Raw genomic sequence first — 6,626 nt, forward strand, 5'->3', positions numbered from 1 at the left:
GTTTTTATTTCAATATCCTCACAAATTTCATTGTCTAGACAACTCTGAAATTGAACATGAGTACACTTACTACTTTAGATGCCAAATCTACTGACTATAAAAAAATTTAAAAACCCGAAAATGTGCACTTATTGATACACTGTGGTATTATTGTATTAATTGTTGTATTAATAATTGTACTTACCAATTTGTACTCTGTTAAATTCCAAACTCTTAATGACTCCGATGGTAAAATTTGAAGAGAAGTCTGCATCCAAATTTTACACAGAATTTTTGTGGTATTATTTTTTCCTTCATTTTTGTTCCTAAAATGTGTTTAATGTTGCCTGATTCAAGGGTATCCTGATTTCCTAGCAACAGAAAAAAAGGGGAAAACAACTAAAAATATGAGTGACTCATTGCAATAAGTTTTTCCTCTAATCTTTGTTTTTGATGAAAAAAGTCTTCTGTGTCAATTATGCTAAAGAAAAAAGTGTTGTGTTTTACCTTATAGAAATCAAACAGTATTGCCTTTATGCAGTTTTTATTATTGCCCAGGAATAAGTAGCAAATATTGCATTAAAATATTAATAAAGCTTTACTATTCATAACCAAATAAATATGATCATTAACATTCAACATATTAACTAAATATATTAAATTAAATACTAATCATGCAGTAAAATTATAGGGAAGAGTGTTTGCAAACACACATAAGGGAAAGATAACATCAATGCTAAAATACAACGTTCAAAAGTGTTGAACGATGTGTACACATATATTAAATGAGAACAGGGAGTGACTGAATGCATTCGTGAGGAAACCAGTAGAACAATAAATTTGCTTCAGGGAGCATTTTGGGACAAGGTGTCTGTAGTAGACCTTCAGGAAAGTAATGCTACAGTAAGTTTGCTAAATTTGCCACAAAATTGGGGAGGGTAGCATGAGGCAGTTACAAAGTTTCATCTTTTTGTAACATTAGTTTCATCCTTTGTAACATTAGTTTCATCTTTTGTACTTCCAAAATAAATAGGCATCCATGGCAGGTGAAAATTATGTAATATAACCTACCGGTGTCCTCTGTGATGATGTAGGATGCTTTGGGGCTTGCTTCCGGAGTCACAAACCCGATTATAGCCTGCAGGTAGGAACCCAGGACTCAGGTGAATTCTTTAGTGCCGTAGCATGACTTTCAAAGGACACCCTGGGACCTTCTCCCCTCCTGGTTTCCATTTTTGAACATGGACATCCTGCTAATCTCCATCACCCAGGATCTCATTCGGACTCCATCGGAATGACAGACCACTATTTACGCCATGTTCATCATTACTTCGATATTTTTCTTAATAACCAGCGCATACTGCATATTCTTAAACAAAAATGGTGACCTTGTGAAACACAGGCGGGATTATTCTGGGGGGTGGTTGGAGGGTCAGGGATAGTTGGGGTATTAGGGTGTAAGGTAGAAATATTCTTTCTTTTAATGTGATTCTCTTTTCCAGTTTGCTGCTCCAAAGTTGGATGAGCTCAGGCAGGGATGCAAAGTCTCCCAGAGCCCCCGATTTCTTTCTTTCTTTCTTTCTTTTTTTTTTTTAAGATTTTATTTATTTATTTGACAGACAAAGATCACAAGCATGCAGAGAGGCAGGCAGAGAGAGAGAGGAAGGGAAGCAGGCTCTCTGATGCGGGGCTTGATCCCAGGATCCTGGAATCATGACCCGAACTGAAGACAGAGGTTTTAACCCACTGAGCCACCCAGGCACCCCGAGCTCCCGAATTCTTAACTCGTTTATGGAATAACCGTAACACCCAACCTCCTAAAGTTGTGATGATTAAACAAACATATACTCAAGAATTCAGTAAATGACATCGCAGGAAATGAAACCTACCACATTGCTAACAAAAACACTGTGTGTACATATTACTGTGTTTCCATATCTTTTATTTCCTATGACAATAGGCGTTTTCTTAAAAAAAAAAAATAAACATTCTTTTGCAATCACTAAATTCTTCACCTGAAACTCATATTGGACTGTAGGTTAACTAGCTGGAATTTAAATAAAAACTTGGGGAGGAAAATGTTCTTTTGCACTGCTTTATTACCATAAAGAATGATACCTCTTCGATGGAAACAACATAAATATAGCTACTATGTATAATTCTTTAATAATTAAAGGTGATTTAATTATTAAATAATGGCGTCAAAATGATGGATACAACACAATGCATATTTATGTTTTAAAGTATTATTAAGCTAATAAATTTTGGGAAATGTATATCTTAAGGATAAAATAATGTTTTGAGTGCTTACCGCAAAGCAACAAAAAACGAGGAGTCTGGCAGCAAGAGTTCTATTTGTGCTAAGAGGAAGTATAAAACACCAAAAATGTATGTGAAAAGATGAGGATTAACTGTCAGCTGTGTATTTTATGACATAGCAAATCATCGTCGAAGTTCCTATTTCCACCACGTAGAGCAATGAAAGGTAAATTTTCCCCTTTAACTTTGTCGAATTCATTATCATACTTTGCAAAACACCTTAGAGTTGCTGTCATCCCACAGAATATATTTTAACTCATTCAACCGTCACGGAAAACCCACGTCTCACCCTTTACTCCTAATTCAAGGTCAAAGGGCTCTTGTGATTGTTAATCCTGACATCATTTTTCTATGACATTCGATACACTGTGTTCCCTTCCTGAATCAATTAGCTGGCATCCCTTTGTTTCAATGGGCAGAAGGGAGAAACATTGTTGCAAGGAAGGAATCCCTGCTGGTATGGCATGTTGGAGCGCAGGATGCAACCCTGTTCCGCATAGTCTCTCTCCCACCCAATAGGCTTGTGGGACCACCTGAGCCTACGTTCGATGTTTCGATCACAGAATCCCACCAGAAGGCAGATCCCACTTTAGATGATCTTATCACACAGGTGCTCTTATCACAAAATAATATCGCATAATGATAAATTGGGCAGGAGAAAACGTTTGTGAGTGTTGGGAATATTTAAGGCATACATTGTGCTGATGGTTTCATGGGGATACACTTACCACCTAACCCATCCATTGGTAGACACCGTGTAGACCATCTTGTATGTCGTTCATAGCTCAATAAAGTCATTTCAAAAATACCTAAAAAAAAAAAAAAAAAAAAAAAGAGAGATGCTGGGTGTTCAGTCAATGAAGCATGTGCCTTCAGCTCAGGTCATGATCTCAGAGTCCTGGGCTCAAACCCTGTGTCGGGCTCTCTGCTCAGCAGGGAACATACCTTTTCCTGTGTCAAATAAATAAAGAAAATCTTTTAAAAAATACTAAAATGTAAAACAGATGTGTGTTAAGGAAAAAACCTCTTGGTAATTTCTGCTATTTTGCCTTAATTACTTAATTCTCTAAGCCTTCTTACAATTACCTTAAAATGTGTATTGGTAAAAAATATACAGTATACATAAAGAAAAAAAATCTCCAGTAAAGTAGGAAAAAGTAACATTCTATTTGGGTAACGTACATACGACCCTTGCATGCCTACACAAAATATGCACAGGTTTTATTTGTATTTGGGATGTTCTACCAAGAAAAGTTTACCCAAATATAATTGTAAGATTAAAATGTCTGTAAAGATTTTAAAATTCAGGTGGATTTGAAATATGAATGATATTTCTTCCAAGTCAGCTCACGAGTTAGTCTTTCAAGTGGTTGCTTTGGGCTAACCTTTCAAATCAATTTTAAAAAGTAAAGCAAATCTTATGTTTGGCACTTCTTGGATAAATAAGAAAAAATGAAAAATTATTAATAAAATTGAGAAGTTTTGGCATCTCACCTCAAACTCAAATCACTGATCCTTGAAAAAACAGCAGAAACTAGAGGATACTTTTATTTCCCTATATTTATAACATGTTTGAAAAGTTCCCAAGGGCTTCCTTTTAATTCTGTAATAACACAGGCTCGTGTTTTATGTAATTACTTAGAGTTAATTCATTTATATTTATAAGCAAATGTAACTAATATAAAATTAAAGTACAACTAATGACATTATTCACCTCGCTTGATAAAAGTAGTTGACCTGCAGATTCATGAAATGATCTACCGGGAGTATTTGTGAATGAGCCCTTGTACAAATTTCATTTTCCTAAGACATAGGACAAGGATTTCAAGTGGATCCATAATATGAATGATTTCTTTATAGGATGCCTGGGCACCTTACCCCTTCTTGTTTTTTTTTTTTTTTTTTTTTTGGGGGGGGGGCATTGTCACTCACTGGATTATGAGAGTCAAGAGAGGCCATCAATCACACTATAGTATTTTGCTTTTTTCCTAGGAATTGGACAATGCATGTAACTTGGTAGAACCTCTATATATGTTCTCTTAAAATGCCTGTGCTGGCTTCTTATACCCAAGAGGCAGTCAGGTTTAGGATATACTCTTCCAAAAAAATAAAAAAAGAGAGAGAGAGAGAGAAACAGATTTTTGTACATGTATTCAAAGCCAAATGGTAATGGTTATGCATATTTTATTGCTTGATAAAAATCCATATTACGCATTTAAATATAAAAGCCCTCTTTGTCTTTATTTGACCTTTGGATCACGGGTGTTCTGCAACCCAGGATTCAGAGATTAGAGATTTTTATTGCTGTATGGCTCCCTCACACAGCAGAATTCCCTTGAGTGGTATGTAGATTAAAAGTCAGGTTCTTGGTAGCCAAGTACCCATGTCTCCATCTGTATCATAATCTTTGGCTTTCTTACTGTAAGAGCTATAAAAAAAAATCCAATTCGTTCATTTTATCGATGCTTCTGTCATTTGCCTATGTCTATTACCTCGGTATATATCTGTTGACTCTCTGCCCATCAATTGTCAATCATTTTGCTGGATACTTGTTTGGCTTTGGGGAAAAAAAAAAATGTATGCCCCAAATCATCCACCCACATGAGCAAGTTGGGGCTGGAAGATGAGTAGGGTCATTCTCACTGTGAAATCATCCCAATTACATGATGGTTTTGGACCTGAGGGTCAGGTCTCCATATTCTCAGTCATTCTATGTTCTTTTGCTTCAACTTTTGTGCCCAGTATGGTTGTTGGGTGTTTATTGTGCACCTGTTTTGTGCGATCTCACAAAGACTTGCTAGACAGACAGCAGCCCACATCTCAAGTATCTATCTGGCTCCTCCCTCATCCTTCTACGTTCCCCTACTAGTTGAGGCCCTCAACAAACACATTGACGTGGTGCACATACCCTTTTACCAGAAAGATGCACACTTCAATTATACCTATCACTATCACCCATTCTATGTACCAAGTCTTCGCTCCCGAAATTTTTTTTTCCCCCGAAATGGTTTTGCTGCCAAAGAACAGATGCCAAGGAAGATTAACGTTTGAGACTGCTTGTTCCACTTTCTTTGGAAGCCACTCTTTCTCTAACTCGGCACTCAGAGTCTAACTGCCCACCACGTTAGAATGACTTCACAGAACATCCCAAACCGTTAAAATGAGCATTAAATTCTTTATAAGTCCTCACTTTCCTTTACGTAGCACAGAGCTGTCTAGAGGAAAAACAGAGCAAGGTCTAATAATAAGTCTATATGATTTAGGGGAAAATAATCCAAGTTTTTCATATCGTATTCATTAAACATATGTAAAAATACCAGCTTGCTCTCTTAAGAGCGTGCAACCTGAGACATGGGACGTCTTCATGTAGTCAGGTAAGCTTTGATGCCTTATAAGTTCATGCCAGTTGGGAGGCGCCTGGGTGTTCAGTTAAGCATCTGCCTCTTGGTTTTGGCTCAGGTCATGATCTCAGGGTTGCAGAATGGAGCCCTTATTTGGGCTCTAAGCTCAATGGGAGTCTTGTTGAGATCCTCTCCCCAACCCTCTTCCAGTCCCTCCTTACTGCTCATAGGCTTTCTCTCTACAATAAATAAATACATCTGGAAAATCAATCAATCCATCCCAGTCAGTACAAACCCTCTTGAAACTAACAACGTTGTCTGGGAGCTACCAGGTGGCCATTCAAAGCCCAGGAATTAGGGTCCATACAGTAAGCACCATTTGGAGGTTTGGGGATGGGTAACATTTTCGCTGGCCAGCTCATAATTCAGGTCAGAGGGAGGCCATTTATATAAAACCTGTAAGGAAAGCACAGCAGAGAGCGCACAGACACCAGAGCAGAAATGCCTGCTTGTCTTTGTCCATTTCCGACACCCCATTCCTTTCCTGAGAAGAAGAACAGGACATGTCACAGAACTCCGCTAATTTGTATGATTGCTTCCAGCACCTGGATTCATGTCTGACTTTCAAAAGCTCCGTTAGCAAAATAAGGAGAACTGGATTTGGTATGAAATTGTCAAGAATTGCTCACAAAACTTTCGAAACTCTTGCTGTTGTGAATGCGGCATGTTTTATGAAATATTCCTTCAGACAGATAATTCCACACATGGCCTCTTATTTTGACTCCGTGTCCCTGCCACAAAAAAAGGTAAAAATAAAAGCACTCTCCTGTCTTTAAAATATTGAAAATGCACTGTCTTGGTTTGTGAAGGAAACAAAATGATGACTTTCTTGTACTGAAAAATGTAAGGCACTTGGAGATACTTTGAGGACAGCAAACACAATCGAGATCCATTCATTTGGAGGGATAATAGCTAGCTTCTGTTCCA

Source organism: Mustela lutreola, chromosome X, assembly GCF_030435805.1.
Source record: "Mustela lutreola isolate mMusLut2 chromosome X, mMusLut2.pri, whole genome shotgun sequence".
Lineage (NCBI taxonomy): Eukaryota > Metazoa > Chordata > Mammalia > Carnivora > Mustelidae > Mustela > Mustela lutreola.